Raw genomic sequence first — 26,048 nt, forward strand, 5'->3', positions numbered from 1 at the left:
ATAGATGTGTTATTCATAATGCAAATTTTATTTCTTTTTTATCCTCTTCGGTCTCGTCCCCAGTAGTCCCCTTGCACCATCGTTTGTTCGGAGGCATTTTGCTGCAATCAGCTATTTGGAAAGGCTCTGGGGTTCTGTGTGAGATGTTTACAAAGTAGCTCTCTGCCTTACAGCCAAATAAACAGAAGAGTGTGGAGGAGAGAAGGGAAAAAAATATCTGCAGTACAGGGGGAGAGAGAGAGGAAGAGCGAAGCCACAGTTTTCTGCCAGCGCGGAGAGGAGCAAGAGCGGTGCCTCGTGCCCTGTGTGCGCCGTGCTTTGCAGGGGGACACAAAACCAACACGTCGGGTTTTGGTTAACCACTTCCCCCGCCGCCGCCACGGCCACAGAAAGGAAAAAGGGGACGGAGGAGGATGGGGGGGAAGAGAGAGGAAGGCGGCCCTTTAGAGATCTTGGCTCGTCTTGGATTAAGCGGTTCACCCGCGGTGGGTTTTTCCTCCTCTTTCTTTAATCTTTTTTTTTTTTTTTTTTAAATATATATATATTTGTTTCTTTCATCTTCTCTCCCCCCCACCCCCCCTCCATTTCTTTCCTTTTTATACATTTCCCCCCCCCTCCCCCTCCCCTTTCTTTTTCTTTATTTTCTTCTTTCCTTCTTTCCGGGCTCGGGCAAAATGCCCGCTTTTGTGATGGGCATGAGTTCCCGCACGTGATGGAGCGGGGACTGGCACTGGGGAGAAGCAGTGTGCTCAGCGCGGAGGGGGGGCTGGGGAGAAGGGGGAAGACAAGAAAAAAAGGGAAAAAAAAATAAAAAAAGAGCACGCCCCCCCCATCCCCCGCCCGGCAGTAAATCGGCTTCTCCGCAAAGCCGGGGCGGGGGCGGACGTGGCGGGGGCTGTCGACGGGAGGCGCCCCCTCCCCGAGGAAAGACCGTCGCCACCCCCAGCGACCCGGGGAGCGGGGGCGGCCCCGCCGCAGCGCCGCTTTTGGCTGCCTGCTCGAGCCACCCGCTCCCCCGCACATCCTCTCCCCCACCCCGGGCAGAGTCGGGCGGGTAGGGCGCGGAGGGACCCCTCCGTCCTGCCGTGATTTGTCCAGGGCACGCGTCACGGCGAGCGGGGAGCTCGGCTGGTTGCGGTGCTCGGCGCGGGGAGCGAGAAGTTTGTGGGGACGCGGCGGCGGTGGCGGGGCGCAGCCAGGAGGTGGCGGTGTGGGCCCGCGCCCGCTACCGGGGCCGTCCCGCCGCCCTCGCTGCGGTGCCCGCCGGCTCTTGGGGGCAGAGTGGGAGAGGTGGGGGGAAGAAAGTTCGTCAGGCGGAGCGGGTCGGTGCGGGGCCGCGATCTGATGAAGGTGGGCTGGAGCGTGAGGGAGCGCTTGGGCTCACCTCCAGTGCTGTGAGTGCCTCGGAGGTGGCAGAGAGCAGAGCGGGGAACGATGATGCCGTTTGAGCTGTAGTGTTCGGGTGTTTTGCATCTCTAGGCTGTGTGGGTAGACTGCTGCTGGTCTGGACTGCTGGCATCAGTGCATACGTGTGCTTAGATATTTAATATTTAAAAATAAACCACAAAAATATACAGACATATTTTTTATTATTATTATTTTTTGTCATGACTGATAAATGTTGAATACAATGCTTGTAGAATTCCAGACTGACTTCTGGTTTTCAGTGGTTGATAATGTCGACAGCTTATATGCGTATATTTAGAAGCAGGTGACTTAGGGAACAAAGCATAACTGGATGGATTTACAAGCATACCGAAATGGAAATCTCTGGTGTTTTCTTCTCCTAAAACATAAATTTGATGACCCCTTTGCGTATCTCTTATAAATGGAAGAGCTGTAGTCTACATTCCATGGGACAAATAATGTTCATTGATTATTAAATATATAAATTTAACAGTAAAGAAACAAACTAATTTTCTATCACAGCAGGAAAAGAAGTAATTAGTTCAATTAATTTTGATTGCTGCACGAAAACCCAACTTTGCTTTGTAGCACTGAGCTAATTTCATATGTCTTTTTCTTTTGTTTTTCCTTACAAACCATGCTTTTGATATTGCACCAATTAATAGCACCTATAGAGACATCTAAATAAGTGATATGTAGTGAGTATGTGTTTAGGCAGCGCATTTCACGTTTCTTTTGCTAATAGTAATGAGTAGAGGGTAGTATGCACTGCCTTATGAATCATATTCCAATGAATCATTAAAGACAAGAACATGAAAACGTGCCATGCAGTTTCTGGTAACTCAAAACTAGTGAGGCATGTTATTTTCTAAGAATGTTATAAAATAAGACTTAATTTTTGATCTAATTGTTCTTAGCATCTTGAAATTATTACTGTGTCGTGTATCAGTTAAGCTGTTATTTTTCTCTGTTCTTATGCCTGTTTATCATATAAGACACACTTATTGTTAGTATGCTGTCTGCGAGTACAGCCCATTAAGTTACACCAGGTCTTATAACTGAAATTCAGTTTGGCATCCAAAACGCATTGCTCCTCAAGAGGATTCTGATTCATGTCTAGTTTAATTTTTTTTTCCCCCTCTTTGAATTTAGTGGCCTTTAAGCTTGGTCTCTTCTGTAAAGCATACATGCAGAAAGAAAATAAATTTGCTTTCTTCTCCATTTCTGGAGGGAGTGATTACTCACCTGCTGTCTTAAAGTGCAGTGCGGTGCTGTGTCACAGACATCTAGAAATAATACAAATATGTAAATGGAAAAAAAAAATCTGTTGTTTTCTCTTGTTCATGTAAATGTGGTGGTTAGTGATGAAGTTTCAGTTTTTAGAAGGCATAACAATGAAAGCAAATGAAAGCAAGCCTCATAGCTTGAACAATACACACACACTGGATTAAATCGGAAGAGTGGTTAAATTGATAGGCTTACTGAAGATGCTGTGCTATTATCATTTTTTTTTTTCAAAGACCGTCTTTTTAGTTGAACCTATGTTCTTGGGCAGTTTATTCACATAATAAATATTACATTTGATAAAGATCTGGATCTTAATATGCATCCTTTGGCTGAAGATCTTTCATGTGGAGATGAAGGCAAGAGGCAGAAAGAAATGCTGTTTACTGAAGCTTTGTATTACATGTATCATACAGAAACAATGATTTGTTTGACTTATGATTTTTTAACAAAAGGCTGATTCAAGGAACATTTACCGACTGCTGCATGGAGGCTTGCACATTTGTTTTTGACAGATTCTCAATACAGCCTCCTCTTGGCCTTTCAAACACGCGTGCTGCTATTTGATGGCTGAATCACACAGTGTAAAGAACAGCTCCACCTGGGTAGGACAGGAATAAGCATCATGCAGTAACCAGCATATAATTTAGTCATTCTGTCACTTGAAGACTTGTCATCAAGGTTCAAGAGCTCTTCAGCATAAGTATAATTGGTTAGTTGTGTGCACTGGGTTATAAATCTGTTAAGTCTTAAAAAACAAACAAACAAACAAACAAACAAAACCACTAATGAAAACAAAACATAAACATGAGCTGCACAGATCAATGTGAGTCTCATGTCCAACTGCAGCCATCCTCTGTCACAGTTCAACTCAGGTGCACTCAAGCAATGTTTGTAAAGCATTTATGCTCTGAGCCATTTCAATCCCCACATCTGACAGGGTTATGTACTCAACTCTGTCACCTTTTAATAGTTCTCTAGTTCTCATTGTATTTGTTATAGTAGTCCCCAGATTGGATTGGGGAAAAAAAAAAAGACAAAACACTGAAAACACAGACACACAAGATAAGGCCTTGCTGTCTAGCAGAGGAAAAACAAGCTTTATAGGTAATACGCCTGGAAAATTATTTCAACTGAGATGAGGCACAATGTTAATCAACTTTTCACAACCTGAAATTGATTTAAGGTTAGAGAAGAGAAAATTGAAAAATACAATTTATAGGCAGTTTGTAGTGGTTGGATTCAAAGGGGAGGAAATTATTCTGAAGATATTACATGCCAGCTCATCTCACTTTAAGCCCTGTAAACTAGTGGGGATTTTTTTTTTTTCCCTGAATATTTTCATTAAAAATATGATGTATGTGAAGCACGGTTACTTTGTGTTTTGCATGCAAAACTCATTTGAGGATCTGAATAGAAGCAGCCTGTCTTTTCCTGAGATGTGCAGTGAGGCTTTGCCACAAGCATGGCTAATGCAAACCAAATGCATTAGCACATGCTGGAGCGGTCCCCAGCTCGGAATGTTCACATCTGTATGGTAATAATCTAAAAATAAATTGTAGCCTCTGATGTCACAATGTATGATTTGTTCGTTCTGCTGTCTTCTGTGCTGAACCCACACACCACTTAGAGTCATACCATCTATTCTGATAAGTGGGTGCTACTGACTAGCTCCAGTAGAGGGTTAGGACTTTCCATGCTTGTCTTTCTTCTGTTATTTATGGGCTCACTGAGATTCTCAACTTTAATGGAGAAGTTGAGCCTTTCAAGAGAGGTACGCTTCAAAAGTGAATGGCAGTTCTGTTAGGAAAAATATTTGAGACAGTAGCACAGTGGACTGAATGAGATTGCTCCGAAAACAAGAGCAGTATGTAGCTCTCATCGTTCCATTTTTCAAATAATTTCCTTCAAAAGTACTCTTTTCTATTGTTTGCAATGATTGTGACAGACTCATATTAAATTTTGATTCTTTTAATCTAGTAATGAAAGATTTCTGAATAAATTTTTGTTTCTTTTCCTAAATTAACCAACAGCCAATTATAGTTTCATCTTAATTGGCTGATTTGATTTCATATGTAGACTGAATTAACTCAACTTTATTTACTTTAGATTGAATTTATTTGTATGTATGATGAAAAATAATGTTGATTTTTAATTATACAAATAATTGAGACTAAAGCACTTGCATGTATTCCTGTAACAGATAGCAGATGAAATAGGTATGTCTACAGTTTTGTGTTTTGTTGGTAGTAAACTGCTTTCAAACTGTCTCTCTCAGATTTGCTTTTGTTGAATGTGGTAGGCAAAAATAGTTAACCTGCTGCTTCTCAGTACAAATAAGGTCAGAGAAAAGGCATCTATTTTCTCTTCCAAGGGAAGGAAGTCACTGTCATTTTAATAACTTTACTATAGCCAGATATGGAAGAGGAAATTCATAAACAGGCATTTGTCCCACTGTTGCTTGAAGTTGTCTAATAAATTGATTGCCTTGAAGATACATAATGTTTATTCTCTGGGTCTGTTACAGGTCTAGTAGTGACCTTTAAGGAGCTGAATTTCAAACTTTTGGTACTGTTAATTAGCTCTAAATATTATTTGTTTTGTTTTAAATGGAAAAAGATAAAAAGAAAAAAAATGCATTCTGTGAAGGCTGCTCTGAAAGTAATGCCTACCAGGTTGATGTTGGCCCATGATGTCAGGGATGGATGTTGGTGGTCCATGTCAGCAGTGGTGATAGCAACAGTGGGTCATCCCCACTGAACATAATACAGCAAAAGTATTTGTGTTTAGAGATATGATTCATGATTTTACCTTTACCGATTATCTGTAAGAGATTTTCAGATATATTTTTGAATAAACAAAATCAGTACTTTATCTGTATGGGACCATTTAAGATTTAAGCCATGTGCTGTCTAACTTATGATAGATTTTTACTCATTTTCTTAGTGGATATTTCATTTATCATGAACATTAACAGATTTGTGTAGCAGACCTAAGATTAACACAACATTAACAGATTTGTGTTATTAGACCAAGGTTTGTTGGATTTTGTGCAAAGATTTCTGTTGCTTTCAAATGGCTTTTGGACATGTCTTGTGAGTAGGTAGCATTTTGTATTTGCATAGAACAGAGGAAGTCATACAGCTTAAAAATTTTCTGTCAACTGTATGTTAAGTTCTGCTCATGAAATTGCCTTATTTAAAGAAAAATAAATAAATAAATAAAAATCAGTATGTTCTGAGAAAGTGTGTAGCTCTGTACCTTATTTGTAATGCTAGTTGCTGGTGCAGATGACTACATGCACAAGAAGAGTATGCTATATAATGCAGGAGTATGTACTACTTCAACTCATGTTCTGTTGGTGATTGCAAAGACAAATGGATGTACAGACTTGTGTTCTGTGATTTCTGCCTGAATTTTGTTTGATTTGTTTTCCAGCAGAAGCTGTGTATTTATTGGTAACAAAACTGATGGAGTACAGAGATCCCATTTGTATACCTTTCCATGGAGAGTTCTCATTAACTGTGTCTGTGAATAAAAGGCAATTTTTTGCTTTAACTACCTTTGTCATAATATTATATTATTCTGTCTCAATGGATTTTCAGTTGTACTGTTCCTAGATTAAAGAATTCAATGTTATTTTATAGAAAGTTTTGAGGGGAAAAAAACAAACAAAAAAATCCTTCTTGATTTTGGAGGAGGAGTGGTAGAAGAGTTGAAGCTCATGAGAATCATGGATCTATCAGCCATTACCCGCACTCTCTCAAATTGGTTAATGCTACTGCATATTAACTATGGACTATTCCTGAATTTCATGGGATGTTTATAAGCAAAAAGATTCAAACAACAATGAAATGCTGTTTGGCAGTCAACAGCCAAGCATCAGCTAGTGAGTTATTCTTGTATGGGATGTTCCCTTCACCCATACTTCAGAGCAGATGGTTCAGTGCAGTACTTGCTTCAAGACAGCATTCATCAAAGCAGAGTATTGCTTCTCAGTCAGACACGTAGCCACTGATTTGCTGGTTGGAGTCTTCCAAGCCAAATATATACTTATCAATAATGTAATTATTGAAATCTCTGACTGCTGCATTTTGTGTCATCTGCATGAAAGCAAAGGTAAGTTCTCAAAGCGCAGTGGAGTGAGGAGAAGTAGAACTGGACAGATGAGCTGTGGTGCCCGAGGCTGTGAACTTGTATTAACACAGCCAGCAGTAGATCTGCTACCTGAGCTAGAATTGTTTGATGTATGTAGTTTCCAGTGTGCAGGTGGAGAACTGGGGCAGCAGATGATGCTGGTCCACTGGCTTTGGCAGATTAAATATTAGCAATTGTTGAAACTGGATGATAATCTTGGATGTGGAGGAGATCTTGTCAGGTAGGAGCTGGCATGTTAATTTCATATTTGTGATAGTACTTTGTTTAGCTGAAGAAGTTATAATGAGCAGATGAATTAGTGGCTTCCATTTAAGCAGATTAACAATTAAGGAAATACTTTCTTTAATTTTACATTTATTATGTCTTGCTTTTTCTCAAGCCCTTGTATCTGAACTGCACTTGAATTTTGTTTTTTGAAGATAAATGTTTAGTGTTTATATCAGTTTGCTGTCATTTTTACTTACAGATGACATTTCAAAAATAGTGCTTTAGGAATCTGATTATGCAGGTCAGCTGGCACACGTTTAATGAACAGACAGAGTGAATTAGAAGAGCCAGTAAGACTCTTAGCCTACTGAGCTGTGAAAGGCATGCTGCAATGATTTGTCTGCCCTGATCTGGTACAGAGGTGTGATGTTACTGAAGTGTAGTGGGTTAATGGTGCAGTCATCTTGTACCAACAAAAGTCTAAAAGGTAAGCAGTGAATGGAGCGGTGACTTCTAAGATGAGGTGATCTTTCTGTCTATGCAAGATGAGGGAGGAATGTTTCCCGTATGATACCTGCCCTCCTCTTCTTCTCCTCCCTGCCTCCATCCCTAGCTTGGTTTGTTGTTTATCTTTACCAGAATTATTATGTCCTCAAGATGCCTTTCATAGTTTCATAGAGAGAATAAACATGGAGTATGGTGGGGATAGATTACAAGTTTTAAAGGAAGGATAACATGGACAATTGTCAAAGAAAAAGGAGATAATGGAAGAAGAGGGAATAGCATGAGATAAGAATGGAGTTGCATTTGGAGAAGTCTTGAAACAGGAAACTCACTAAAGGAAGGTTGAAAAGGGAAGACTGATAGGGACAGTAAAGATACTAGAACAGGGAAGGTAGAGTAGTGACAATTCAAATACTGGACTCTGGAGAGCCTTCAGTAGCAGGATATCAGTCAAGACAGGCTTACAAGAGGAACTGATGTTTTTGAAGATGAAAGTTTGGCTTTTATTTGAGGAGGTGCAATATAGCAGAAATAGGTTTACTGTATTGATCAGGGACAAAATTTGATGCTCAGTGTCATCCTACTTTGCATGGATATAGGTTGAACTCTTGAAAGATTTTTTTATTTTTTTTTTACTGAATAAATTGTGAAAATATTTTTGTTCAAACAAAACACATTACATTAAATCTCACTTTTTTTTTTTTTCTTTTTTTCTTTTAATAAAGCAATGTGCAGTGTTATCATCCCCAAGTACATTTCTTTTTAGGAACTTCTTGAGTTTATTACATTTTTATCTACTAATAAATCATATTTGCTGTTTCATTGCAAACATATTTTGCTGTTGTAGGTTTTTGTTTGTTTACTTGCTTGTTTTTCCAGCATGACAAATGTGACTGTTAACCTCCATTTCCTGAGAGAAATTAGTCTTGCAGTGAAGTGCATGTACAATGTGAAGAAATTTACTTTGGATTATATACACACAGGCTTATAAATGTATGTGGGTTTTGATGGTTCTGTCACTGGTATGTGGGGGGAAAATTTTTCTTCATCTTACTCATATAAATCAGTCAAAGATATTAAGGTAATAGTTGATTAAGTTTCTGCACATAATCTGTTGTAGCTTACACTTAAGTTATATTCCGTAGGTACAAATATTCTCTTTGTTCACTTTTTCAGACGGAACAAATTGGTGTACCTCTTCCAGTCCAAAATGTTCTCTTTTAAAATAGTAGATCTTTGGTGAGACATAAAGCAGCCAGAATATATCAGTTTTCCCTCAGACTGTGCAGAGTACCAACCTTCATTTCATGTCCTTACTAAACAAGCTCACCCTGTGCCCATAATGTGATAAAATGTGTACGAGAGACATTTTTCTTCACTTAATGTCAGCTGTGTATTTGAGCGATCAGAAGTATGACTAAGATCTTATTATCACTGTTTTTACATTGTTTTATACGGTTGCCTTTAGTGGCACCGTGCCTGCTATTTGAGTGTCTGGAAGTACTAATTTAGCGTATAAAAAAAAAAGTCATACTTCAGGATTGTTTTGTTGTTTTTTTTTTTTCTTTTACAGCTAACATCTCCTAATTTAATGAATTTGCCAGGTACCTCTTTTCAACAAAAGATAAATTGTTCTTGGTGGAGCAAATTGTTTACCAGTGAGCCATATACGTTCACCCTACTGAATGTGTGTGAAATGGTCCATCACAAATTCATGTAACTGCAATAACCTTCATGACAGTGTTACTCTGAAAAGTTAAGACAAGGATAGAAGTGAATGACAGGAGGTGGTGAGATAAAATTCTCTTCTATATTTGTCTCTATTAAATCATTCTTCTTCTTAAGTAGGAGGATTACGTTTTTCAGAATTTAAAGTCAAGTGGGAATGTTTGCAATTCCAAATCCATGTTAACTTTTCTAGTATGCATTCAGATAAGTAGAAGTTTCATTTATAGGAGGATGAAAAATGAAATGGAGTAGGAAAAAAAAAAATCTTCTACAACCTACTTTATTACCTTATACCAATTTCTTTCTCTGCTTTGACATTCACTAGGATTGATTATTTATAGTACATACTTTCTATGAATAAATAAGCACTGAATTTTGTGTAAGGAGATAGTTTAAAAGTAATTTGCTAGAAAAGACTGATAAAAAGTTAGGCTGAAAAAGAGCTCAGTTTTTGAAGAGCAATATTTTGTCTTTATTTTCAGAAATGAACATTTTTAAGATACAGAAACAGGTTAAAAATGAAAAAAAAAAAAAGAAAAAAAAAAAGAAGAATAATATAGGTTTTGTCTAGACTGTTATGTGCTTTTCAGACTCTTTCATAAATCCTGAGGAATTTTCTTTTATTGAGGGTGAGAGGAGTGGGGAGAGGGAGAGAGATAGGAGCAAATGAATTAATTCCTTGTGTTTTTTTATTTCAACTTGGCTTATATTCTGTAGCAAAGAAAATGGTTTTCAGATATCTAGACTGACAAAAAAAAAAAAAAAAAAAAAAAAGTGAATAAAATAAAAAACAAACAAGCAAACACAAAAATAAACACAGAAACACATACCATTCCTCCCTCAGAAATACTCAATTTTGCAATTCTGTGGTGGGGAGGTGAGGCAGGAGAAGAGGGGCAGACTCTCCCACGAGTCAGACCAGGAAAACCAGTGGCAGTTGCAAGGAGTCCCTGGAGAGCTTTTTGCCTTGGGCGGATCTTCTCTGTTGCAGCAAGTGGAAAAATGAAAATTAGGAGGATTCTTTTGACATACTTATTCACTAATTGCAGCCTTTCAGTACCTACCTAAAGGGGGCCTATAAATAGGAGGAAAGCCAACTCTTTGAAAGGATATATAACAGCAGGACAAGTGGAAATGATTTTAAGTAGAAGGAGGGAAGATTTAGGTTGGATATCAGGGGGAAGTTCTTCACAGAGAAAGTGGTGAGGTGCTGGAACAGGCTGCCCAGAGAGGTTGTGGATGCCCTGGAGGTGTTCAAGGCCAGGTTGGATGGGACTCTGGGCAGCCTGGTCTAGCATTAAATGCCTGTGGTGGTGGGGTTGGAGATTCATAATCCTGGAGTTCCCTTCCAACCCGGGCCATTCTGTGATTCTGTGTTAGTACTCCTTATTCTAAAGCATGTGAAAAATTTAAATAGTTGCTTCCTTTATTTTTTTGATGCTATTAGTACTTATTAGAGTACAATAATCTGTAGGTTCAAGACTTGCAAGATTTATTACTGGATAATAATAATTAATAAATTAAATGGCCATCAACTACTTTGCAGTGCACTACATTTTCATTTTCTCTATTGTAAGCTGAAATGTACAAAACAAAATATTAGGAAAGATGAAGTTGGGAGGATGGGCAAAAGAGATGCAATTCTGACTCTAGCTATAGAATTTTTCACAGTTACCTACCATAACAAAATTAATAGGATCTGTAACTACAAGATTGTGAGGTGAGCAACATGATACACAGAATGCGGGAAGAGCGAGAGAAAAATAAGTCTGTGCAGTCTCCGGACAGTGCCTCAGTGGCTTAGGGGAAGCTTACAGATCTGCAAATTGGAGGCATTTAAGGTTGCTGAGTGCTAGGGTACATAAGGCTAAATATGCCATAACTTGTATTCAAGAATCAAAACACCCTGTTAGATTACATAAGGCTAAAATCAGAGCTCAGAAAATTAGGATGGTGTAGACATAGCTTTGTTTCCTTTCTCTCCAAAAACAAAACAAACAAACCAAACCAAAACAAAACAAAAAAAGAGGAAAAAAAGTAAAAAAAAAAGCAGTGTTAATTCATTTAGTTTACTCCAGACAGTGTCACAGCATAATTATTCGTATAATTAGAACCCATCCTTATTTTTTCATTGTTCTAAAATACGTAGCAATTTTGTGTTCTGTGACAAGTTGTAGTGTTTCATAATGTATCCATTGGAAGGAAGGGATTCCTCTCTTCCTAAGACAGTATTTAGCGAGCACTAATTGCCAGAATACATTTGTATTCTGACTTTTTAAATCATCCCAGAATTGCCCAATGCCCACATTACCCAATGCCTCAAGGTATTCCAAAATACAAAATTTAGCCACAGGCAGTAACAACACATGCAGGGATTGCTGTCAGATCTTGGTGCTATTCCCAGAAATGCTCTGTTCCGAAGGCTGTACTTTGAGGAATGATGATGTAGGTTCAGATGGCTAAATTCGTTAGATACTAAGGTAGCACAGCAGGAAGTACAGTTATCCTAGATGCTTTTGGCTTTTGTAATGGCAAAAAAAAAAACAACAATGCCTACAGAATTTCTGGAGCTGGATACCATCTGAATCAGTCTTCCATACTAAGCCCAATGGTAGCAGAGGTGTTTTTTTGTTTGTTTGTTCAATGTTTTATTTTATTTTATTTTATTTTATTTTATTTTATTTTATTTTATTTTATTTTATTTTATTTTATTTTATTTTATTTTATTTTATTTTATTTTATTTTTCCCTCAGACCTCTGAGCCTGGCTTTTGTTTCTTTTCAAGAAAATGCTATACATAGAAGGAATGTAGATGCTTTTAACAGTCCAAGTAACTACTCTCAGGTCATGAGATCTGTTGTCACATGGCTGGATACATTAGACTTCTTACTCTTAGAGGTTGGCTGTTAGGAACTGAGGAAACTGAGAAATGGCTGTTGTATGGATTGTGGACTCTTCTGTCATGAGAACAGAAAAAAAAAAAAAAAAGAAAGAAAAAAAAAAAAAAAAAAAGAGCAAAAAGCAATCTACTAACCAAATTTTTTTTTAAAGGGCAGCCTCCCCCCAGCAATTTCTTTTACTGTATGCCTCGCTCAGTGTTTAGTAGTGGATGAAAGATTCCAGCAGGGCTGTCACAGGATTTCCCATTGTGAATTGTATAAGTGTTCAGTGTCTCCAAAGTAATGAGTGTCTTAACTTTTATGAAATATATATTTAATATATTGCACAAACTAAGAGAGCTAGGAAGAAATATATTTTTAGTTCCATATATTAAGTCTATTAGTTGCTATACTTCCTCCAGTCTAGATACTAGTCACCAGATTAAACCCCTAATGGAGTCATTAAAAGTATATGCAGTAATATTCTTCTAAAGTCTTTTCAGAAAGATCTTGCTTAGTTCTCCATATGGAAGGCTCATAACACAGAGGTCTCCTTTCAAAGAAATAGACACTGTGTTAAAACTAGCCAGATTCTCATTGCAGTTTTTTTGGGGGGGAAGAGAAAAAGAAAAAGCACTTGCTATCAGTGTTTATAAGTAATGCTTTGATAATGTGAATTCTAGTCGGTGAATATTAATTTGATCTTGGACTGCTAACATATTTTAACAACAGATTATATGTGGTTGTCATTGCTGCTCTAAGGCCTTGCCTGAGATACTCATTTCTAGTGCAATAATTGTGGCAGAGATACCTTACATGCTTTCTTCATCATTGTTTCTGTTTATGTAAAGCTACAGGTCACCTTTTAATATGGTAGACTGCTGTTCTCATGGCAATAGAGTTTTTGGTATTTGACCATCTATGTCTTTTTCAAACACAATTTTCCATGAAGGTGTGGGATTTGTGGATGTTAATATGCTTGAATACCACTGGTAGGCCAGGGTCTTTCTTTAAAAGAAAAGTTCCTTTTTGAACTTTTGATGGCTGGCATGTTTTTCACAATTTTTGATGAGTGTTTTTAGTGGTATCAAGTAGCCCCATTCTTCCATCTATATTTTTCATTCAGTGTTTTTAGTTACATGTGAAACATATAATCTACATGGTTATGTTGGATATAGTAAAAGAGCTTTTGATGTGTTTGTTATCTACCAGTGCATTCTTTCTGAGACATACTGCTGAAAATATGTGAGGCAGTGTTTCAGTGTCTTCTATTATTCTGAATTTAAAAGATGATTTTATTTATTTATATATATTTTTTAATAGTGTCTTTTAGAAATAGTTTCGGTGTTTATGTTTTATGGTGGCTGAGGCTTAGGGGCTTTAACTTTCACCTCTTAGTCATTTGCAGTTTTTGCTAAACAGAAAACAATGAAGGTGACTGTATTTTGGACGTGGCTTAGTGCAATGTTGAACACTTAGAGGACTAAGTTCACAGTGGCGTTGCTGGAAATATCAAAAGGAAAATGCTCATGTAAGTTTCCAGTTTAAATGAATTTCACTTCAGGCACATTAGAAAATTGTTTTTCAAATGAAAACTGTTCAAATTATATACAACTTCGTATGTATGCTTCAGTTCTTCTTTTGTTTAGTGTTTTATTGCCAAACAAAAGATTGAATGTGTCTACTTGATAATTGTCAGTTGCTTTTATGAATGGTGTTGTGGGTTGTTTTGTTTGTTTGTTTGTTTTTGTTTTGTTTTAACAAAAGCAGTGATTAAAAAAAAAAAGAAAGAAAGAAATACAAACTCAAATTCTGAAAAAAAAACCCCACAACTCTCTGTAGCAGTTCATTTTCTGCAAACATCTGTCACTTGAATGCCAGCTAGGGAGATTTTTTTTTTTTGTGAGGGCATACATTCCAGTTAGATTCTTGAATGAAACAGTAAGCAGAATTTCTTTGTGCGCAGATAATCAGATAGTGACAATTTGTATTTGCATGTTTGAAAGTGGTTACATAACAAGAATCTCATTCAAAGGAAGAGGATCTGTGTTCTCTCTATATACAGTTCTTTCTCAGTGTCTAAACTTCACTTGCAACTTCAGAGAATATTCACAAAAAAATGTTAGACCTTTCCTAAAATAATGCAAATTTAGGAGTAGTATTGACAAAAACACTACCACGAACAACAACAACAACAAACTGAGCAGGTTGGGCTATTGAATTATTATCAGCTAACGATTACAAAGGCATCTGTCACTTTTTCAGATGTGGGTCTCAATTGCACCTTTAGCAGATTGATAGAATAAAAAAGAACTGCAAACTGGAGTGTTTTTCTATGTAACGTAGATAATGTATTAATGGAATACACACTGTATTAAAAAAAAAAAAGGTTAACTGCATGCAGAGTATCTTTATTGACATACTTAGCTCTGGTCAGAAAGCTTTCTATAAATAGGCAGTTAATTTTGAAATATAACACACAGTATTCATAGTTTGTAGTGCTTGAAAAATATAAGGGTTTTATTGCTGCTGGGTTTGATACCAATACTGTATTTTGAAGTATTAAATTTTCAGAGTTTTGGAAATCAGGCCACTTAGCTGTCTGATGTAAACTCACTTTATTATTAAGCTTCATATTAATATTGATCGTGTGTATATGTTTTTGGAGACTGTGTGTACTCAGAGTAGTGCAACTACAAACAGTGTGTAGGACTGTGCTTCAAGTTACATGCTTAACTAGACTCAATGTACTTACCAGCACTATCTAATTACTACTGTTCAGCCCTGTGGGTTTTGGGCACTTCGATCAAATGAAAAGTTCTCTGACTTTCAGCTTCTGTGACCTGAAGTATTGTCTTTGCACAGTACTACAATATAGTATTTGAAATACCAGCTTGTTCAGAGTTCTCTCGGTTTCTCTATATAACTCTATAGCTAGGGTTTATTGTTAATTTTTACAGCTTCTTGAGGTAAAATTTGCCTTATGTTTTTCATGATGGCAGCAGATTCTCATTTCTGTGAGAGATTTCTAAAGTATGTTTATCTTTAACAATATATTGGAAAATTTGTAATAGTTAATGTCAAAACTATGTTTTTAGGTACAAACTGTAATTTTTTTCAGTAGCAACATTTTGTACATTTAGCTATGTCCTGTCAGAATTTCCTCCCAAAATTATTTGGCCAGTACAAGACTGCAGACTCATTTGAGACAGCAGTTATGAGATATGGATGCTTAGACTGAATTCTTCAGTTTGCTGATTTCATAAGAAATTTTATTGATTTCAGAAATCTTTAGATCAATCACTTGGCAACTCTGGTCTTTCACTGACTTCTGAAACTGAAGTAGTAACAGGTCAACTTATTTGTAACTTAGTCTTGAATATCTCTGTACTTCCAAGTAACAGTTGGGTAGGGAAAAGCAATGGACTGCTCAGACAGGTAAGTGTAAAGGGGGTGAGGAAACTGGACTCATGACAATCATAAATTTGTTTTGGTTATGACCTGTAATCAACAGCATAAGATATAACTTATTGCTATTCCAGGCACTGACAGCAGTGAGCAAGCAAGTCCTTCTCTGCAATTCCTTACCCATGGAATAGTCCACCCTTCTGACAAGGACTTGTCAGAAATTTGTAGGGACTAGTCTCAAAACACATAAGTGACCCAGGCTCTGTGGTGGGGGAGGGGCTCTGATTAGCAGGCATGTCCAACCTGTGGCTCAGGGGCTGCATGCAGTGCTGCCCAGCTTGCTATGCAGCCTGTCTTCTGTCCCTGCCAGCTCTTCCCCACTGAGTGGCCCCAGGCACACATTCATCTCTCAACAACACTCAGACCGTCAGTGCACTATTAATGCTGTGTACAGTGAAACCAGGGCACAATGGGGGCAGTGCTATGCAGTGCTGACTCAGGTGATTGCAAATAATTTGTATGCATTTTGACACATTGGCTGAACACAGTAGTCTGAGCAGTGAAGAATGTGCAGCCATGCTTTTCGTTTTGATAAAGGAGTTTGAGAATATGTTTCAAGATTGCCAAAAAAATCATCAATTTATGTTTGTGACACCATTTTCAGTTGATATAAATACATGACCTGCAAATTTTCAAATGGAATGTAGAGTTGCAATCAGATATTCAACTCAAAAATCTGATCATGTTACTTTAACAGACTTTCATAACTCTTCCCTTACCAGAGAAAGATATCCTTCATTTCATCACCACAGCTTATTCATGTCATTTCATTTTGGCAGTACATACACTTATGAATAATTGTCAAAGGTGACGTACAGACAGAGTAAAATTTCTTAAAAAAATCTCTGATGAACACCTTGATGAACACATGCTCACTAAGAGCTGCAACCACTGCCATCAAACCAGAGTGATGCATTTGTTTCACAGAAACAGTCACACATCACATTTGTTTTATGCTCATTTCCTCTTCATTAGTGTATGCATAGGGACAAATGGAAATGTTGAGGCACTCAGAGTCTCCTGAATCTTCTAAAACACAGGCATGAAAAAGTTGCCATCTCAAGGGTGGTCTCTGATCAACTAGACTACATAAAAGTGATTGTGAAGAAACCTAATTTGATGTCACATCCCATCCACAATGCCAGTATAGTGTGTTGTCCCACTTGGTGGGTTGTGAGGGAGGTATGTCCTTTCTATTAGTTTTGAGTGAAAGATTTCCCAGATCTGCAGAGTCATGCAGTTACAGAGCCACTTGGACTTAGCTACTTTAATGACTCAGGGTCTGTAACAAGATTAAACAATCAAACAATTTATTCAGTTTACTTTCCTTGATATTCTACAACAGTGAGAGGTACACAAAATCACAAATCTGACAAATATGATAGCAGTAAAAACCACGCAAAACAGCAAAACTGGGCAAATTCAATAATAGTGAGAATCACACTTAAGACAAGGATTAGTGTGTCTAATTGGTAGTATCCTTGGATAAATTAGAGAGAGAGAGAGAGAAAGGAAAATGAAGGAAAGAAGGAATCAGACAGATACAAATCTGACTTAGGATCAAAAGATAGAATCTTCAGTTCTGTGGTCTGTGGGTGAAGGATCAAATGTAAAATTAATATGCATATTCATCTTTTTATAGAATACTTGATCTGAGGGAGGCTGCACTGTAGGTCCGTTCCCAATCACAGAGAAAGCCTAGTTTATTTTTCCGTCCCCCCAAAAATTCCATCTAATCTGCTCATTCTTTACTTTCTCCTAAGGATAAGCGAATGAGATTTGTCATATTCCTGTCAAGACAGGGTCCCTTTTCTCCTTGTCTACTTGTGCACTTCCACAGGCCTTGTTTCCAGCCACTCAGCATTCAGCATGTGTTAATGTCTGGGGTTTTTCCTCCCCAGATGCAGGACTCTGCACTAACCTTTTAGAATGTAATAAGGTTCCTGACGGATCATTTCTTTAGCCTACTGATGTCCTTCTAGATATCAGCACAATCCTCTGCAGTATTAGATGCCCCTCCCCGCTTTGTGTAATGAAACTTGTTGAGGGTACACACTGCCCCATCATCCAGGTCATTAATGACAACATTGAACAAGATTACACCCAGTACTGACCCTTGGGGTACAATGCTAGTTACTGTCTTCTAGAATATTGTGTGCCAGCACCAGTCTTACTGATTTAGACATTCATCCAGATTTCCATCCATTTCACTGTCTGCATATCCAGCCCATACTTCATCAGTTTCTCTGCAAGGGTTGTATAGAACTCAGTTCTGGAAACTTTACCAAAGTAGACAATATAACTAGCTCTTCCCTTGAATACCAAACCAGTCTTTTCATCACAGAAGTTTATCAGATTGATCAATTATGACTTCTGCATGAGTTGTCTGATCCTGACTGCCTTCTTGTCCTCCATGTGCTGGAAATGATTTCCAGGATTATCTGCTCCATCAGTTAAATTTTGGATTAAGAAATAATATCTAGATTAATCTATTTAATCAATACTTGAATGCTGTCTGCCACAGTGTCCTCTTTTAAACTCTTCCAGGATGATGGAGTTTGTTGTGCTCTTCTCTCCCAGCACTATCCTAAGCTGTCTTTGTGATAACATTGTTCATTCTTTTCATCAATCATTTTGAGAAAAAGAAGGGTGAGAAAGCACATTCCGTATAGTCTAAATGATGTGGATTTTAGTTGCTTCCTCTCAACAAATAGAAAGTCTATTTTAAAAAAGGCAAATGGAACCACTCGCATTACATTTTACAGCATGCTATCAATGCTAAGCCTCAACCAGTCTAAACAGCTTTATGTAACTTACCTGATGGCATTTATGTAGTCTGTGAAGGATGTGTTCATGTCAATCCATATCTTATGATGATAACCCCTACTCCAGTTAAAACTGCTTAGAACTAATAAATTTTTAAATACCTTATGAAGAAGAAGGGGCATGGGATGGAGAAGAAGGGAAAATGTCAACGTAAATGACAGGGGATTATGTATAATGGTCAGAGACTGTGATATAGTGATAACCACCTCTGTATATTTCTTGCAGTTTTGCAAATTCATTTTCATCTGTTTATGTAGATGTTATTATTCTTTCTTCAGTACCTTCACTCCAAGCTGAATTTGTGTAATGAAAAGTGACAGTCTGCTTCAAAATGTCATTAATCTAAACTCTTACTGTAGGTGTCCTGAATTAAGGCAGTTGATTTGCAGTGCAATATCTGAGGATGTTTGGGTTTAGAAATATTTAGCAGAAAGTCATTGGTAAATTCTGTTTCTACTCTAAGCCATTATTAAATTTTGAATAGGACTCACCTGCATTTAGCAAGGAACTACTGAAGTAATGTCAATGTTCCTTTACTTCAACAAGCTAATATTAATACTGTATAAATATGTCTCACTTATCTCTATAGCTTGCTTTAGGTTTTATGGCTAAATTCTTGTTCATATTTGCAAGCTATCAGTCTGTGTTCCTATACTTGTAGCTTTCAGGACACCGAGAGGAATGGAATAATAATGCATACATTTTAGGTGGAAGTTTATCTTTGTGCAAAACTGTTAAATAAGAATATGAAAATTAATAGTACTTTAAAGCACAAAAGCCTCGATACTCTTCTACATTCAATCTTGGATAGTCCATTATCCCTGTACAGTCTGAACCAAATATGGTTAGAGGACTGTGCTGGATTAGCGTTGGCTGACAACCAAGCACCCATTCCAGTTAATTTTCCACAAATTGAATCTGTTTTGCCTGTGATGATAATTGGTAATCAATCTCTCTCTCCTTTATTTCAATCCACAAGTTTTTTCATCCTAATTTCTCCCACCATCTCTGTGAAGAAGGGGAATGAGCTAGCAGATGGGTGGGAAATTGGCTTCTGGCCAGAGCTAACCCATCACAAAGATTTTCTATTTACTATGTTATATATATCTAAAACAGGAAATAACTTACCAAAATCAGTGGGAACACTTGGACTTGGAAGGCAATTTTTATTCTATTTTATTTTTGATTCCTTGTTTTTAATACTCAACCTTGTGTTATTATTTCACTTAGGTAATCACAAATTTTAGTAAGGTTTGCAAAGAAAATTAACATCACTCATTTCATCAGCTGATGTACTTAAAAATAAAATAAAATAAAATAAAATAAAATAAAATAAAAATAAAATAAAATAAAATAAAATAAAATAAAATAAAATAAAATAAAATAAAATAAAATAAAAAAATGTTCTGAATGCGGAAAACCGTTCCCTAAGTGACTAAATCCAAAGCCACAAATGGATCACTGAACAGAGAGATAGCACCTCTGTCACAGAAAGAGGAGCTAAGTAGGTGGCTCATTCATGTCAAAAGTACTGAAGATATATTATTGCAATAAATAAATATAAACTAAAGACCTTTCTTGGGAAGAGATGGAGACAACAGTAAAATTCATGTTGCTGTGGAATCAGTAATTTTAAGAAGCTGTTGGAGTACTAGCCTAGGCAATCCAGTTTTTAGGTTTATCATGGAGGTTTTACTAAGTTTGAGGAGAGAAACATGGAAAGTTTCAGCAACAGAAGAATGCTATAAAAATGTTGGTGGTGAGTAGTGTTTCCATTCTTGATTGATAGTGTGAATTTATTGTGCTGCATTGTTTGAGATTTTTGTTTTTTAAACTACATAGTTTCCATGGAGTTGGCTGGGGGAAAATGTATCAGAGGTTTAGGATTACGAGAGTTCGACCATTATGCTGTAGGAAATGATGACTATCTTAAAATGGATGTGCTCTGCATTTACTTCACTGCATGGGTCTAGTTAAATTTGATTATTTTTAAATTATTTTTTATTTTTTATTTATTTTTTTATATGTGAGGATTTTACTTGCAGTTGTGAATTTGATGTGGTTGTGTCACAGCACCAAAGGGGCTGGTGGCTCTTTGAGGCTCAGGGGCTCAGGAGCTTTAGCATCCCATTCCATCCCATTGGCCCACCAGCAGACTCAGTGAGGAGGGAGCCAGCCTCAGAACCAAGCACCTCTCTGGGGACCAGAGGTGGGCCAGTGGATGATTCCATGTTGGGGTAGAGCAGGGCTCTTGGGAGGCATTCTCTCTGGAAAGTTATCAGGACTTGGTCTTGGACAGGCAGGTAGGGGCTGAAGATACCCTTGGGGACATGACAGGCCAAAAGATTTTCTCCAAACATTTGCTTCAAACGTGCTGTATAAGTAGGATGGATTCTATAATTTGGTTTAATAAGATTTTAATTTCATAGCGTAAATTGAAAGCTCAATTTTAAGATAAGGAAATCTTAGAACTTTTAGAGATATTCTTGCTAGTTGAGACTCTGCTTTATATCAGTTCCAGAACGCATAGGCTGTGGTATCTCACTTAAAAGTCTGCAGCCAGCTTGTCAAGATTGAATTGGAGTAGCTCCGTTTTCCTTAGTTGGCTTCACTATGCATGCTCTGTCTGCTGAGAAAATGTCTAGATAATATAGGAATGAAAATTTATGCAGCTACATTTGAAAAAAAATAAGTGCTGGTGTTCAGATTTCAGTCTGTTTGCTGTGTTTAAATTTCTCATACCTTATACTACATTTTTTTTGGAGCAAGAAGGAAAAATAGTTCAGTGGCTTACAACTATACTGTTCAGTGATTGCAAATCATTATTCCTGATACGTAGGAAAAGTTGTGTAAGGGTAAAAAAAATAATCATTTATGAGAAGATTTTAATGTATAAATTTAAATTGAATGAATTTTCATTGCAGTCTTTCAAGCTGTGAACATTTGAAGAGAATTTCTTTGTGAATTACCTATGTTCTTAAAAAAAAATCGTATGGGAGAAAGGCAGATACATTTATCAGAGCTTGCTTATGCACAGAGAGGCATGTATGATTTAATCAAGGGTAATTGCTTTACCAGTAATAACTTGGAATTGACACAAATAGTCAACATTACTTTGAGCATAGCAAGAGCCTTACTGTAATAGCTGTTTAAGCGCCTTTCAGCACATTTCTTGCTGCTACTTTCAGAAACGTAGAAATGATATTAAAAGGCCCAAGGAGTCTTAACTATGCTTGAAGTGAGGACTGAATAGATTATCTGAACTCTGTGCCACCGGGTGGATTATTTTGTCTTCTGTTCATCTGGTTCTCTATCCACTACCTCTGAAAGCTGTACCTTGACAGGCTTGAGGGTTATTATGTGGAGCTCTTGCTGTTTCAACTGATCTTTAATTTTCAGTATGTCTCAGCATGATCTTGAAGCTCTTTATGGAATCTATTCCTTCCACCTTGGGCTTGTCCTTAATCTGGGGTTGTTTTTTTCTTTTTTCTTTTTCTTTTCTTTTCTTTCTTTCTTTTCTTTCCTTTTCTTTTTTTTTTTCCCCTAGATTTTTTCTAGATTTCTCATTTCCCCTCCCTTTCTCCTACCTTATTCCTTTAGCTGTATCTTGTCCTCCTTTTCCTCCTCCTCCTTAATCGCAGGCTTGGCTTTTCTTTTCTCCTTGACATAGGATCAAGCTTTTCTTTTAACACAGGACTGGCACTCTCTCCCTTCTCTTTGACCTTAGACTTAGCCTTTCTTATGTCTTTTATTTTTGTTATATCTTATGCTCTTTCCTGGCATTGCCACTTTTTGTCTTGGAGTTCCTCTAAGGGTATTTGTCATTCCGTATACCATTCAGAATTTCTTAACATAGCAAATCACACTCTTCTGCATTATCAGCAATTCTGCTACGTGTATTACTGTCCTGAGCTCAGGCTTCATGAATTTAATTCTTCCTGACTTGCAGTAGCAGTTTGCAGATTCTACAGAAAGCTGATTTTTGTGGGGGTTTTTTTGTTTGTTTTGCTTTGTTTTGTTTTGTTTTGTTTTTGCTTTAGAAACCAGACCCTGTCTAGCACCATTATTTCGAGCCTGCATTTCATTTATCTATCTAACTATCTATCTATTTATTTATTGGAGTTGTTTTTTTTGTTTGTTTTTTTTGCTGTTTTTGTTTGTTTGTTTGTTTGTTTTTTGCCCCTCAGCAGTTTTTTTTTTCCCATATCATTATTCTTTTTAACTGCAGTGTTAATCAATAGGTTTGTTTGCAGCCATATTAAAATTATATTTTCATTCTTTAAGCCTTAAAATTTTAGTTTATTGATAATGCAAAAATCGTCAAATTTCCTAACGAAACATGTATTACACTGTATTCAGATGTTTACCCTTATTCTTCTGTTTAGGATTTTTAAATTTGTTTTATCATACATTATATATTCATTTTGATCCAGGTAGCTGGTAATTCAAATGCAATGCACGCGAGAAATGAATTTTTATTTTTCCAGTCTTATTAGAAAAGATTAGTACCTAAATACTTTTGAAGGCAAGATTTTTCAAGAAATGTCAGTTCTATTTTGAAAAATATGTACCACTGCAAATTCACGTCACTTGTTCCTAGATGCCATTGTGCTTTACGAAGAGCTTCATTCTTCCTGGAATGCATCCTGTGGCGATGGCCTCATCCTTTCAGTTTCTGTGGTATTGCGGTTGGTAGGAGCCTGTTTTCTCTGAGGAGCAGACTCTGATTGCCATTTATGTTAGGCTATTCTACTGACTTTTGCTGTTCATCTCTGGTCTCTGCTTGGGTTTATCCTGATCTTGCAGACCTTGCACAGATTCATATATTCCTATTCTTTCTTTTTCTTGTAGCTTATCTCTGAAGCCACCCACCTGTTCTGTGGGATATTGTAGTTGCTTGTGGCTGGGGATTCAGTCCTTCACCTCTGACTTCAGAGGAGTGTCAGCCTTTTTCTGCTTTATTTGAATATACTACCACAAGGAGATCCTTATGGGACAGGCAGAAATCAAGATCAGAGGCACAGGTAGGTTCAAAGGTGTAACTATTTAAAGCTGAAGGAGATAAAGCAGAGGAATGTGAGAAAACTATGATGTTGGAGGGAGAGAGAAAGAGAGAAAGAAGCAACATGAGTTCTACTGTATGTTTCTGATCTGCTTGAAGACAAGGAATACAGCTGGAAATATTTAGGGAGACTGCGTAGATGAGACACTTCCACTTTTTCTGATGCGCTACTATTCATTAATGTTGAAAAAACAGCTCCCTGCAGAAGTTTTGTTGTTGTTGTTGTTGTTGTTGTTATTGGCTGATTTCCTCTCTCTGGTCAGAGATAGAATTCCTGCAAAGACAAAGATCCATTTCTTAGCCTTTTCATTATATGATACTTACATTTGTTTTAAGTGAAGGCAGTAATTTACCACCACTCATTGCTTAGATTGCTTAGAAAGTCAACACTACCTGCATACTATACAAAAGTGGGTGGTTGTGGTTTTTTGTTTTTATTTTTCTTTTGTTGCTGAAAGCCCACAGTCTTTGAATCATGGTCTTCTACCATTTGGGATGCCTATTTTTCCTACTAATATATAAAATAGAATAAAATGTGTAATCATTATAGTGGACACTTTTAAAGATGAATTTAATGTTGCTAAGACTGTATTTATAATGCTATATTTTGTCACATTATGAACCTAACTGCCCCTGCCAGAGTTACCGTAGTCCAGCCAGACCAATGAATAGAACTGAACATCAAAGAACAAATAAATAATCCTACTTTGTAACTGGGTATTGTGAAGGCCTGTCAGATATCTTGGGGATGGCTAGATAGAGTGGGTAATCATATAAAACAAACAACAAACAAACAAACAAACAAAAACCACAAAAAAACCCAACCCTTTTGTTTGTTTGTTTGTTTATTTTTGCTTCCCCATGAGACAGAGCTTTTTTTTCTCAGGTATGGACTGAAATAACTGAAAATACACTGACAGAACATCTGCTTTTGTTGTTTTTGAGTTGTGCTTCTTGCATTACTTATAAAATAAGTTAATGTTAATATCATTCTAGGAAATGAACCAAATAATTAAACTGAGATAGAGTAACTTTAAAACTAAAATGATTACAGTGCCATCGGATTTAAGATACCTACAGTCTCTGCACTGGAAGTAAGATTAGAAGGACTGCCAAATTCCCTTAAAATTTATATTAGACTTTTTGTAAAAAAAAAATCAGTTGTTACAAAACATAGAGAAAAGGTGTAACTTTTTAAAAGGAAGACTTCCATGTTTTATTTTACAACTTGACTACTGGTCTTCTGACATGTACATATATACTTCCCCAAGAGCATACTGGTAGAAAAGAAGTGCAGTATTTGCAGTTCTCTTTTAAAGAGCAATTGCCTATTACGCAGATAAATTATAAAGGAGAGGAGCAAATGGAAAAGAACAGTAAGAGCAGAATGGTTTAGTGGAAGATACATAGTCTAAACAATAATCTAGTCGTCAATCTGGCAAGAAGAATGATGGTATCTATAAGCCAGACTGGAGGTGAAAAGGGAAGTACAAAGGTGTAGGGAGTAAACATGGAAAACTTATTTTACAAATACCGTTTTCTTAGTTCTATTTATTCTACAAAGTAGAGACAATAAATGTAATCTCCATCAGCAAAGCTGAGTTGAGCACTGTTCACTTCCTACAGAAAGAAGGAAGCTGTTAAGACTCAAAATAAATAAATAAATAATCCATTTCTGAGATGGGAATCTGTGTGAGCTTTAGTGGATTTTCACTGTCCAGCCATTCCTTAAAGCCTTCTTAATTTCTTATGTCCTAGGTTTATCACCTACTACTCTTGGAGAATTGAAAAGGCTGGCATAATCTACGTGAACAGTAAAATCTCCTATAAAAATGACACTGTCATATGGATAGATTTAAGACATTGCCATAGTTTGGAACAAAGAATGCCCCAAGCTTCAGCATGATTCCTCAAAGGGTGTTTATGAAAATGTACACTGCTGCCAGGTTTTCTGTCCAGCGTCAGTGTCCAGATGGACACTTTCACAGTTTAGTTAGAATGTTTCACACATTTTTTAATCATAAAAAATTGTATTTGATTCACTGTTCCTAAAGTAGTAGTTCCTTTCAGACTGAAATACATGTATTGACATATCCAACCACAGGTACATACTTCCAGTTTTTAGAGGTAATCACCTTAGTTACATGGGACTGAGAGTTGTGTTTGCAGCTGTATGAAATCAGTAGCACTTAATATGAGTATTTTGGCTGTACTAAGTAAAAAAAAAAAAAAAAAAAATAGAGCAAGAATTATTCTGTGTGATTAAGATTGAAGTGTATGACAGTAGTACTTCATTTACACTTTATTATGGTCAAAAAGTTAAGTACAAAACCTGGTATCTTTGAATGATATGAAAACATTCTGATGTGAAAGATGGAATCTTGGTTCTCTGTCCTTAGGATCCTTATTACTAAGAGCTAATAATTGTTTATAGTCACTCTAATTATATTTACATACTAAGAGAGTCTATCTTTGTATTTGTGTATATGTATATATACTTGTTTATATACTCTGTGAGAATTGTA

General features: G+C 36.9%; 1 protein-coding gene across 4 annotated transcripts in view; it reads left to right on the forward strand.

Annotated features, from left to right (window-relative positions):
* Window positions 1–84: 84 nt before the first annotated feature.
* NLGN4X (neuroligin 4 X-linked) overlaps window positions 85–26,048 on the forward strand; it is a 147,030-nt gene continuing 121,066 nt past the window's right edge. The window contains exon 1 of one of the 4 annotated variants that reach the window (XM_015848830.2): window positions 85–485. The gene's annotated coding sequence lies outside the window, so the exon portion shown is untranslated. Of the gene's footprint in view, window positions 486–4,316; window positions 4,466–23,300; window positions 23,486–26,048 lie in introns of those variants that run through there. The other 3 variants (XM_015848821.2, XM_015848811.2, XM_015848839.2) reach the window with 3 other exon arrangements.

Source organism: Coturnix japonica, chromosome 1, assembly GCF_001577835.2.
Source record: "Coturnix japonica isolate 7356 chromosome 1, Coturnix japonica 2.1, whole genome shotgun sequence".
NCBI classification, from domain to species: domain Eukaryota; kingdom Metazoa; phylum Chordata; class Aves; order Galliformes; family Phasianidae; genus Coturnix; species Coturnix japonica.